General features: G+C 44.8%; 1 protein-coding gene across 8 annotated transcripts in view; it reads left to right on the plus strand.

Moving 5' to 3' along the window:
* Positions 1-13,007, plus strand: part of DYNC1I2 (dynein cytoplasmic 1 intermediate chain 2) — a 213,009-nt gene that overhangs the window by 20,839 nt on the left and 179,163 nt on the right. For all 8 annotated transcript variants that reach the window (XM_068245516.1, XM_068245518.1, XM_068245519.1 and 5 more), the window contains exon 2: positions 3,838-3,882. The gene's annotated coding sequence lies outside the window, so the exon portion shown is untranslated. The remainder of the gene's footprint in view (positions 1-3,837; positions 3,883-13,007) is intronic.

Consider the following 13,007-nt stretch of genomic DNA (forward strand, 5'->3'; position numbering starts at 1 on the left):
CCCACCCATCCACTAGCCTGACCTACCCACCCATCCACTAGCCTGACCTACCTACCCATCCACTAGCCTGACCTACCCACCCATCCACTAGCCTGACCTACCCACCCATCCACTAGCCTGACCTACCCACCCATCCACTAGCCTGATCTACCCACCCATCCACTAGCCTGACCTACCCACCCATCCACTAGCCTGACCTACCCACCCATCCACTAGCCTGACCTACCCACCCATCCACTAGCCTGACCTACCCACCCATCCACTAGCCTGACCTACCCACCCATCCACTAGCCTGATCTACCCACCCATCCACTAGCCTGACCTACCCACCCATCCACTAGCCTGACCTACCTACCCATCCACTAGCCTGATCTACCCACCCATCCACTAGCCTGATCTACCCACCCATCCACCAGCCTGACCAACTTTGCCACCCACCCAACTACCCCCTAGCCTGACCTACTTCCCCCCCCCCCCCCCCCCACTAGCCACCAGCCTGACTTGCCTAACACACTAATCCACCTCACTAGCCACAAGCCTGACCTACCTACCCACCCCACCAGCCTGACCTTTTTTTTGAAATTTTGAGTAATGGTTTCTGCATTGGACATCTGGGGTAATGGAAATGCTGCCTAATTATGTGTTTTTGGGGGAAAAACAGTGTTTAATTTTTAAAACCTTTAAGGACATTTTGCCTAACTGTGCTTTAGGGAAAAAAGGGCCCTTTTGAGTTAGTTTTACAATACAGTTGGCTACGCCAATGTCATGGCCACACCCATTTTCCAGCACGTCATGGCCACGCCCACTTTACGCCACCCGCCTACTTTTTCATGCCACCCGGCTGGAAAAAAATTCTGGGGAGAACACTGCTACGTGTAAGGTGTATAAATATAGGAATAAAAAGACCAACAAATGTGAATAAAAATGTGTTTTTATATATTAAGATCATTATGTGATTTATGAGGTTCTGTGTACAGGTTCTTTTTCTTATTCATAGATCTGTTAAACAAAGTATGTTTTATGTATACAGTGTCTTATTTTTAGACATATAATATGTCTGTGACATATGTTTAATTTTTGAAAAATTCCAATAAAAATTATTGAAACCGGAAGTGATCCTTGGATTCTTTATCACCTCTCTCACTATCCTCCTGGCCAGCCAGGTTATCACCTCTCTCCCTATCCTCCTGACCAGCACAGGTTTCACTATTGGCTTCTGACCACATCCTCTGAAATTTCCCACAGTGCAGAACATCTTGTATTTTTTAATAATACTCTGCACTGTAAAACTGCGGAACGGTCGTTAGGCCGTGCACCCTTTGGCGCCCACACCTGCTACCTCCCTACACCCAGGTACAGCCTTCTAGCACTTGCAATTATTTCCTGCAACACAATCATTTTGAATGTCAGTTCACTGAAAGATATTTATGCATTTTGCTGCTTGCTGCATCGGTTTCACTTGTTGAAAATAAATACTATAGTGCCAGACTTTCCATGTTTCTTCCAGTTGTTTTGCATAGACTTTGTCTTCCAGTCTTGAGCACATAGTATACCTGGGTGTCTGTCCATTTTGCTCGCTTCACGCAGCATAACCCTAGTGCCTGCCAGCTCTCCCATTAACCTTGATACTCTGCACTGTAGCCACTGAAACTGGAAAACATTTAGAAATGGCCTTGTGGCCCTTTCCTGACTTGTGAGCAGCCACAATGCGCAGTCGCAGGTCCTCCTCACTCTTAACCTGCTGGGCGTTTCAATTCCCCCGATTTTTTTTTTTTTTTTTTTTTTTTTTTTTTTTTTTTTTTTGATTTTTTTTTCCCCCTTTCCTTTCATGTAGCTAGCCTAGCGCTAGCTACATGATTCTCCCCTTCCTCCTCTCTCCCTCCCACCCTTCTGATCGGCGCCGGCGATCACGCCCATAAGGAAATCCCGTTCTGAACGGGATTTCCTTCAGGGCTTCCCCCGTCGCCATGGCGACGAATGGAGTGACGTCATCGACGCCGTGACGTCACTGGGACTCACGATCCACCCCAAAGCGCAGCCTGGCGGCGATTGGCCAGGCTGTGCACGGGGTGTGTGGGCGGCCCTCTTTCGCGTCGGGTAGCGGCGAGCGGGGCAAACACGCAGCTAGCAAAGTGCTAGCTGCGTGTTTGAAAAAAGAAAAAATTATCAAAATCGGCCAAGCGGGGCCTGAGCGGTGCCCTCTAGCGTCTCTGGACGAGCACAGAACGCTAGGGAGGTTAAGCTACGTACACACATACGACAACGATCATTCTTTGTGAATGATGAATAATCTTTTAATTGACGAAAGAACGACCTAAGTAAAGTTAGCTTTTAAAGGTGTGTAACGATCTGATCGTTTGTTAACGAACAATCCGGAACAACGTCACATACTGTTCCTGGAAGTGACATCCTAGCAAGTTCCGCCCGCACGTAACGAACGGTTCAAAACGTACGTTACACCGTAAAACTAACGTTACGTATATTACATTACAGTACAAGATTTCATACTGTAGGTATGCAGGTAGAGCATTTACATAATATAGCGTTGACAAAACATACAAAAATACACTCTGTCCTGTTAAAATGACAATTATGGTATAATCATGTAGCAATTAACGTGTCACAGGACACATTCATGGAACGAACGTTGCATCACGAAAAGCAACTGTTGCGCTTGCGCATAAAAATGAAAGGTTCTATGGAGATATAACGAAATGCGCATGTCAAGCCTAGTACGAACGACCGTTTTCTAACAATGTACTACTTTTGCAAATGATCGTCGTTTAAAAAAATCCACCAAGGCAGATCTTTCTTTTTTAACGATCTAGCTCGTCCATCTTTTGACTTAAAGGGAAGGTCCAAGCAAAATAAAAAAAATTAGTTTCACTTACCTGGGGCTTCTACCAGCCCCATGCAGCCATCCTGTGCCCTCGTAGTCACTAAGTGCTGCTCCAGTCCCCCGCTGGCAGCTTTCCGACCTCGGAGGTCGGCGGGCCGCATTGCGTACGTTTTTACGCATTCCCACTAGTGCAGGAACATCAACACATACACTTTTACGCATTACTGGTTCAATTTGCTCAAAAGCTGATACATTTTTCCACAATAATGCTTTTTGTACATTGTCTTATTATCTTTTGGAAGACACCTATGTCATTTCCTGTCAAAAAATTACTTGCCCTCACCTCTCCTATGTTAACCTGACCAGCCCTTCCTCTCTACTCTTTGACATCGTTGTCTACTCTCTGCACATCATCGCCTACCCTCTGCAACAGTATTGAAGCAAGGCGGTATACCCATAGAGAAGAAGGGAGGGATCTTGTAGTTGATTCCTGTGAGGACCTGCTGGAGCTCTACAGAGCCATTGGTGAGAGTAAGGCACTATACCATGCTCCCATAGGGCTCATTTCCACCAAAGCGCAGGCAGCCATACTTTAATACCTCAACACTTGGCTACTGAGTTTATCTGCATTTTAGCACAGACCTCGTGCAAAACACTTAATAGGCAAATGCTCAGGATATTGCAGAAATATGTTTAGGGTGCATTTGGAAAACCTACTACAATGCATAATGTCCTTCTGGATTTTTGCAAACGTGTATTGCGCAACACTGCATTGTAAAGCATTCAGAGCACACTGCTACTGCCAAATAGGGAAGCAGCAATAGGCACACTTTAATGATGTCATTTATTTGGGATACAAAACTAGTTCTTTGCAAGTGTTAAATACTGGAATCTTTTCAATGATTTTCTCCTTTAATATGCAACAGCTTTGAAATGCATTTTTTCTCTTTTATCTTCTATTTAACTGAGTTGCTGACTTTTTTTTTTCCCGCCTGCAGATATTCACTTGAAGTCCTTCCATCTGCTTACTGAAGGATCACAAGGTAAGCTGATTTTTGTTGTTATCAGAAGCATTTACACCAAACTGTCACAAGACGCAGCAAGGGAAGATGTAAAGATGTAGGACAAATACACAATCAGACTTTATATTCATTGAAAATTGCATGTCAGAATGAAGATTAGGGCTAAAGTTACAGGCTGCTGTAGTTTGTGATATTTCCTGTACAAATCCTCCTCTAGTTTTCACTTCCTCTGATTTATTTCAGTGGAGTATTGGTTATTAGGTTCTCTTTGATTAGTACATGATATGCTTTGATGATGTTTGTGATTAGCAATCCCATCATTGCCCAGCCAGTGACCTGCCAGGTGGCCGAGCAACGGCAAAGAGTTTTGTTTTCCATTGGGGCTCCGCCTTCCGCTCGTATTGTAACAGAACATGTCATTAGCCTGCAGTCTAAGTCTGCCTCTGTACATATCTGAAAAAGGACAGAGAATACAGCGCTTCTATGGTGCAATATCTGCAGTTTTCAAATTGCAAAAGAAATGTACATACAAGATCGCAAACATTTGCAAGCTTATCTAATATGCTCATTGTTCCACTCTTCGGACATCAACGCATTTGTCTTTGCCAAGGGCATGTGAGATATGCTTGCAAATTTTTGCGATCTTCTACATGCATTCTTTTGCAGTTTGCAAACTGATTTAAAGGTATTGCACCATAGAAGATTTCTCTTCTCTCTGCTTTTTCTGATATGTACAGAGGAACAGTTAGACTGCAGGCTAATGAAGTGTCCTGTTGCAATACGAGGGGAGGGTGGGGCTCCGGTGGAGTGGTGCAGGCGTGACGTCACGTGGCGACCAAGGAGAACAAAGCTCTCGCCTGTTGCTCAGCCAAATTGATCCACCTGCCGGATCACTGGCCAGGTGGCCATTGTTGGTCAGGGGCTGATGCACACCTGCCGGATTATCGGCCAATTCAGCCAATTTTGATTTTACTCTTCACATATGTTATAACATATTCTTACTCTTAACATCTTTATAATTATCTTCCCCTAAAGAGGAAAAAAATACTTGCATAACAGTGGTTCTCAGCTTGTCCACTCTAAACATATAATTAGTTCCCTACCTTCTCTAGCCTGGAGCATGGCGAACTGGATGCCATGAAATCCCTTCTACCCTGTTCCACATCCAGAGCTTGAGAGGAAGCCTACCAAAAACCCCAGAGGCTGAGAAAATATATAGAGAAACAATCAGGAGCCAATAGTGTGGACTTGAAGTACGCCAAACCATTTCACATACAGCGTAAAGAGGTACTCACACTTTCTGGGTTGCCACTATGTTACAACCACGATATGTGCTTGCAGAGGAATTTTTGCCCTCACTCAGAATAGGGCAGAAACAGTCGCACTCCTGGGTCAAGAAGATTAGTCCTAAAAGGTTTTGAAATGACAACCTCCTTTCAAAGGGGTAAGCTTATAACATAAGGTGAATAGCCAGATGGAAATAAAATGCATTAAAACTGTTAAAAAAAGAGAAGCAACGGAAGGTATACCTCTCCAGATAAATCAGCCAAACATACAGAACTGATAAGTTTATTGCACTCAACAAAGTTATGATAACATGTTTAGTTGATTCCCCCCCTTATTGAGGTTAATGACAAATGAATATGCCTGCCGTGTGAACCGCCAAGCATTGAGCACCTCCATAGACTCCACATCCATTTCATTGGCGTTAAAGTGTCAGCAGGCTGCTCACGCTCCCTTCCACAACTGTCCCACCCCCAACCAACATTCCAGAATGCTTTTGGGTAGAGTATGCAGGTAGCTGCTATGGACAGCCCCTTCCAACCCTGCTATTGGCAGCAGCCGGTAAACGAGGCAGTGGCTCTAACAGCCACGCCTCCCCCCATAGGAAACAATGGAAAGGAGGGTTAGTGGCAGCATGCATAATTCCTACTTTCCCAGAATTCAGTGCGGTTGGCCAGGCTACTGTGATGATGCAGTGCCCACCCATCTCCAGAAGCATCTATAAAGTATGACTTTCTAAATGTGGTGCTGGCGAATATGTTTTATTAGTGTCGATGGGTATGTTTATTGGCTGGGAAAAGATAGTTCGCTTTACACAAATGATGAAAAGAAATGTAGAACAGTTGTAAATGTAACGACTTCCTAAAAAAAAGCAAGAAAACCTGAATAGCCGTATTGTTCCCCTTTGAAGAGACAACAGAGAAAAGTGGCACGTGAAAGCTCTTCTTAGTGTATGTTCTGCTGATATCTACCTGTCCATAATTGTATAGCATTCTCTACAAGCATTCCAAGCATTATACAAAACCACAAATGGAACCTGTTGACAGAAGTGATGCGGCGTGTTTAAATGTCTTTAGCCGTGGAGGCTTGAGTCATCATCATCGCGAGGCGACTGACCATTCCGCTAAGTGTAGTGTCTGCTGTTTACCCCGAGCATTTCCGTCTTTCCTCATCGTCTGGCCCTGGAAGCTGTAATTATCGTCTACGTAGAAAGGAATATTTCCTTTTGAAGATTCACCTTCCATCCTGTCTGCGAGATCCGTTTAATGTACTTTTCTTAGCATGCATACCAGGGAAGCCACCGTCGAGCTGTAATGTGTTCCAGTAATATCTTCTTTAATGCTCTGGAATGAGATGGTTTTACTTCCTCCAGCTATATGTCAGCCAGAGTGGAATCAAACTGCTAAAGTGGATTTACTGTTGTGAAACTATGGATTGTGTTCAGGCAGCGGTTATACGTTTTTCAAAGATCCTGTAAATGTCTTGGACCGAATGTTCTTGGGGCAAAAGTGATCTCTTAAGGTGGCCATACATCTCTCGACTTGGTGACCGATCAACCATTCGATTATCATCGAATTGGATGAAAATCTGTGCCGACTAGAGCATGCCTGATCAGTGATGAGATCAATTGTGGGCTGAAATTGGTTGCATGTATCGATTGTACATGCTGCAAGATGTCAGGCCATCGTGGTGGATCGGGTGCGTGGCGGTAACGTGAGCAATATCAGAACAAGCGACGAAACCCCCAATGATGTTCCCCCTTGTAAAAGTCCACTTTTCAAATAACGATACAGCACACCACTGGCTGCAAATCAATTGCTGTGTATTGCGGAACAAGTATTTGCAGTCCGGCCGAGACTTGGCACCGGCTTGTAGCCAGGTTTCACACACCTGAGGGGCTGTTCTCCAGGCATCACACAGTAGAGACTGTTCCCCCGTGAGTAGAACTGTGCCCCCTTGTTTGCATATTACATTACTTGTCTTAGGTTGCCCACCATGCAGTGCCCATCCATCTTCGGAATCCCGTTTCTCCATATTGTGTTATACACGCCACTGGTGTATATCAGGTGTCGAGTGTATGTATAATCAGGACCCCGAAGACGGATTGGCACCGCGTAGTGGGTGACATAGGACAGGTGATGTAAAATACACACACAGGGGGCACATTTATACATTTTACATTACCTGTCCTATGTCGCCCACCGCGTGGTGCCCAACCGTCTATAAACGCCGCCCGCGTATAGCATGTGTTGCGTGGAGGATCAGGACTCCGAAAACTGATTGGCACCGCGCGGTGGATGACATAGGACAAGTAATGTAAACTGCACACAGAGAGAGCACATTTATACACTAGGGGTGGTGGATGCGGCAGATTCCCGAGAGATTTCAGCATAAAATTGATCGGGAATTGGCCTGTAGTGTATGGACAGCCGACAGATCGCTTTCTAACCAGATTCGATCAGAGAGAGATTTGTCTCTTGGTCAAATCTACTGATCATCGGTAGATGTATGGCTACCTTAACACTTTCCACTCGTATGTCCCGTATATCATACATCGCGAATTCCGCGTTGCACTCGTATGTCCCGCTATGCGGGACATCCCTGTAGCGGCGGTTTGCAGCGCATCGGGAACGCTGCAAACCGCCGATCACTATGCGACCTTTAGTGGGCATGTAATACTACATGCCCACACTGTCAGTGTCCCCCGGCCCCATATTGGAAATCCGCGATCTTGGCCGGCAGGAGGTGACATTTATTTTTAAATGTCACTTCTGTTTCTTTTTTTTTCTTTTTTTTTTTTCATAAAAAATGGTTGCTGATTTGAATCAGCAGATTCCTTTTAGCAGATTCCTTTCAGATTACTTTGCAGAATTTTTGCAGATTGCTTGCAAAGTTGCATAGGGAATCAATGGAATCCCATGGAAGGGACTGGGGAGAGTGTAAATAATAGCCAGTATTTTATTGCTAATCTGCCCAATCGAAATACCAACGATTGCATTGTGTGTAGGGTGGCAGGCATAAAACAACCTATTATTGCGAAACTTGCTCACGCAGGCCCGGATTACACCCAGGAAACTGTTTTTCAATTTACCATACTTTGGCTTTCTCCTCTGCTACCAGCCAATAGAAGATGCCAAACTGTCCAAATAAGGTATCACATTAAACGTTCTAATGTGTTCTTTAAAGGATACCTCAACTGACATGTGAAATGATGAGATAGACATGTATATGTACAGTGCCTAGCACACAAATACCTATGCTGTGTTCCTTTTTTTCTTTCTGTGCCTAAAAGAGTTAAATATCGGGTATGTAAGTGGCTGACTCGGTCCTGACTCAGACAGGAAGTGACTACAGTGTGACCCTCCCTGATAAGAAATTCCACCTATAAAACACCTTCCTAGCAGAAAATGGCTTCTGAGGGCCGGTGCACACCAAAAACCGCTAGCAGATCCGCAAAATGCTAGCAGATTTTGAAACGCTTTTTTTTATTTTTCTATGGCGTTTTGCTAGCGTTTTGCGGATTGCTGCTGCGGTTTTCAGTATAGTAGATTTCATATATAGTTACAGTAAAGCTGTTACTGAACAGCTTCTGTAACAAAAACGCCGGCAAAACCGCTCTGAACAGGCGTTTTTCAGAGCGGATTGCGTTTTTCCTATACTTAACATTGAGGCAGAAACGCATCCGAAATCCAAAAAATGCCTCACCCAGGCATTTTTCGTTTCTGCAAAATGCCTCCCGCTCTGGTGTGCACCACCCCATTGAGATACATTGACCAAGCGGATCCGCAGCCGCAAGCGGCTGCAGAAACGCTGAAAAAGCCGCTCGGTGTGCACCAGCCCTTAGAGCAAGAAAGAGATAAAAAGAGGAATTTCTTATCAGTGAGGGTCACACTGTAGTCCCTTCCCGTTTGAGTCAGGACTGAGTCAGCCACTTACATACCTGATATTTAACTCTTTCAGATAGAGAAAGAAAAAAAGGAACACAGCATAGTTATTTGTGTGCTAGGCACTGTACATACACATGTCTATCTCATTATGTCACATTTCAGTTCGGGTATCCTTTAAAATAAGATATACCATGTTACGGTGTTACGTTCCATGTTAAAATCAGAGAGTAACAACAACAAATAACATTTGTAAAGCGCTGTTCTCCCGTGGGACTCAAAGCGCATAAGCATGGCTCAGACCATCGTGGTACAGAGGAAGACATTTTATAAATCTGGAAATGCCAGGCTAAACAGGTGGCTTTTCAGTCTGGATTTGAATAGCTCCAGGGATGGTGCTGTCTTTACTGGGTGTGGTAGGGAGTTCCAGAGTGTAGGGGCAGCATGGCAGAAGGCTCTATCTCCAGATTTTTTGAGGTGCACTCTGGGAGTGACCAAGTTTACAGAACTTGCTGATCTGAGGTTGTGAGAGGTGTGGTGCAGCTTCAGCAAGTCCTTCATGTATCCAGGGCCTAGACTGTGCAGTGATTTGAATGTCAGCAGTCCAATCTTGAAGAGTATTCTCCATTCTACTGGTAGCCAGTGCAGTGAGCGAAGGATCGGTGTAATATGACAGTGGCGAGGCTGGTTTGTTAGCAATCTGGCAGCAGAATTCTGCACTAATTGCAGGCGACGCAGGTCCTTTTTGGGGAGGCCAACATAAAGGGCATTGCAGTAGTCCAGACGTGATGTGATGAAGGCGTGGACTAGGGTTGGAAGATCCTCTGGGGGAATCAGATGTTTAATCTTTGCAATGTTCTTCAGATGAAAGAAGGAGGATTTAACTACAGATGAAATTTGGTTTCTGAAACTCAATTCCCCATCGATTAGTACGCCAAGGCTGCGCACAAAGTTGTAGCTGTTTATGTCTGAATTCCCAATCCTGATTGGTGTTGCTTTAGGATAGAGCTGTTTTGATGGCGGGCACTGGCTTTGGACAAACAGGACCTCAGTTTTGTCAGCATTCAGTTTCAACCAGTTATCATTCATCCATGCCTGTAGCTCAGCTAAGCAAGAGTTTATTTTTGGGGTAGGGTCTGTTCCACCAGGTTTGAAGGACAGGTATAGCTGTGTGTCATCGGCGTAGCAGTGGTACGTCAGGCCATGTCGTTGGATAAGTGTGCCGAGTGGCAACATGTAGATTGCAAACAGCAGAGGGGATAGGATTGATCCTTGTGGCACTCCGAATTGTAGAGGTGCAGGTTTGGACATTATGGGTCCTAGGGATACTCTCTGTGTTCTGTCAGTCAGGAATGATCTGAACCACTGGAGGACTGATCCACTGATGCCACAGTACTCCTGCAGTCTGTTAAGCAGGATTTCATGGTCAACTGTATCAAAAGCCGCTGAGAGATCCAACAGGATTAGGATGGAGCATTCCCCTCTGTCCCTTGCCATGAGCAGATCGTTGCAGACTTGGATGAGGGCTGTTTCACAGCTGTGGTGTTTCTTAAAGCCAGATTGTAGAGGGTCCAGGATGTTGTTTACTGACAGCCAGGTTTCAAGTTGCAGATAGACAGCCTTTTCAATAACTTTACCTAAGAAGGGGAGGTTGGAGACAGGTCTGTAGCTGCTCATAGCATCTGGATCCATGGAAGGTTTTTTAAGAAGGGGCTTGATGATTCCTTCTTTTAGAGAGGTAGGAAACCTCCCTGCTTGTAGAGAGCAATTTACTATTTTGTGAAATGCTGGGCCAAGCAGGTCAGGGCATTTCAGCATATGTTTAGTTGGTCCAGGGTCCAGTTCGCAGGTTGTCTGGCGGAGGCGACGGAGGATGTCTGAGATCTCTTCCTCACTAATACTTTTGAAGTCAGTCCAGGGTGTTAGGTTGTTTTTGCAGCTATTTCCAGGAGTTGCATGAGTCTTGGGTGCTGTGGATTGAATGAGAGACCAAATGGAGGATACTTTGTCAGCAAAGTAGCACGCAAATTTCTCACATAGCTCCTTTGAGGGAGTTATAGTAGGTTTTAGACAGGATGGATTACATAGTCTATCAACTGTGCGGAATAGTTGGGCTGGTCTGTTGGCGGCCTTTGCGATCTCCTGTGATAGGTAGAAGGATTTTTTCTTGGTGATCGCATTTTGGTAGTTTTCCAGGTGAGAGACAAGGGTGTGTTTATCTTTTGAATTCTGGGATTTTCGCCACTTCCTTTCTAGTCTGCGCACTTCTTTCTTCATGTCCTTTAGTGAGCTGTCAAACCACCGTGCATGGTGAAGTGGTGTAGACTGTTTAATGCGAACTGGAGCAAGGGCGTCATAGGCAGATGACACTGCATGGTTGTACATCAGGACCATGGAGTCTGGGTCTGCGCAATGATTGGTTAATGCGTCGAAGTTGAGGGTATTCTGAACGTGCTGGGGTGAGACATCTTTCGGTGAACGGTATTTTATGAGTTCTTTCCCTCTGTGTTTTATCGCTGGTCCTGTCAGAGAGAAGTGGATGGTGTGGTGGTCTGACCATACCACTGAGTTTATATCCATGTGTGATATTAAAAGTCCGGAATGAAATATAAGATCCAGGGTGTGCCCTTTCGTGTGGGTGGGGAGGTTGACAGCCTGAGAGAGACCCAGTTCATTCATTATGAGAAGTAGTTCACTTCCTAGGTGGGAGTCGTGATCATCCACCCATGCATTGAAGTCTCCCAGGATGATCCATCTAGGGTGTTCCACTGTTAGGCAGGATAAGAGTTCAGATATTTCCTTAAGAAAGGCTGGACCATTTTTTTTGGGCGGGCGGTATATGAGCAATATGTTGTTTACTTCTGCTGACAGTTGGGCTGCAAGACATTCAAAGGTTTCAGTGGGGCCTATGGGCAGGGGCCTTATGTTCAAAGAGGATCTGAAGCATATGGCAACCCCCCCACCCTTGCGGACTTGTCTCTCACAGTGCAAAACTGAATAATTGGTCGGCACGGTTGCTTCAAGAGTTGGGCCTGCATGCTTCCCAAGCCAGGTCTCTGTCAAAAAGGTCAAATCAGAGAGCTCTATTAGGTCATGTATAGTTGCAGTCTTATTATTTATCGATCTGGCATTGTAAGAGGGAGAGCGCATTTCTTTAAAAGAAAACTCCGAGCAGAAATGACTTCCTTTAGGAAAGAACTCCGAGTGGAAAGGGTTAATCCTGGGAATGCACAATGTTTCAGCAGATTTACTGTCCATTTGATTTTCCAATCATTTTTCTGTTCGATTTCCATTCACTTCTACGAGAAAAATGATCGAAATCAGATCGGACCTGTCGGAAATTATTTATCAAGCCATCTATCTGCCAAAAAATACTCCTGGTCTATTGCATTTAAATATTAATATACCGATTGCTTAACATGGGCTGTCACATCTAATTTTATTCTGCATGCGGGGAAACTGCATGTGATTCCCCTCGTGTAAACCCTGCCTAAAATCTACAATGAGAATATCACTTCCAGTACAGGCCAAAAAGACCCACAATGCATTAGTCTCATACACTGTGCCCACTTATGGCCTTGGCTGTGGTGTTCAATGCACAGGATATGGAGCCTGTGGTGTGAAAGGCATCCGTGTTTGGAGTTGATGGGAGCAGGACACGTAAAGTTTATTTTATTTATTTAATGTATTTATAAAGCGCTAACACATTACTCAGCGCTGGACATTAGTTAAGACTACAGACAATATTTAGGGGTGACATACAGCAATAAGACAATACAGGAACACATGCAAACCAGATCATGCAGCACAGTATGAGTACAAGGTACTGCTTAGTCCAGGGGTCCCCAAACTTTTTTAGTCAAGGGATAGGTCAACATACTTCAGACTGCTGGGGGCCGGAGTGTACATAAAATGATGTAGAAAAACATTACATTGAACCTAGGTAGTGTAAACAGTGCCTGAAACACAATCCCCCAC

The sequence above is a fragment of the Hyperolius riggenbachi genome, chromosome 7 (assembly GCF_040937935.1).
Source record: "Hyperolius riggenbachi isolate aHypRig1 chromosome 7, aHypRig1.pri, whole genome shotgun sequence".
NCBI classification, from domain to species: Eukaryota; Metazoa; Chordata; class Amphibia; order Anura; family Hyperoliidae; genus Hyperolius; species Hyperolius riggenbachi.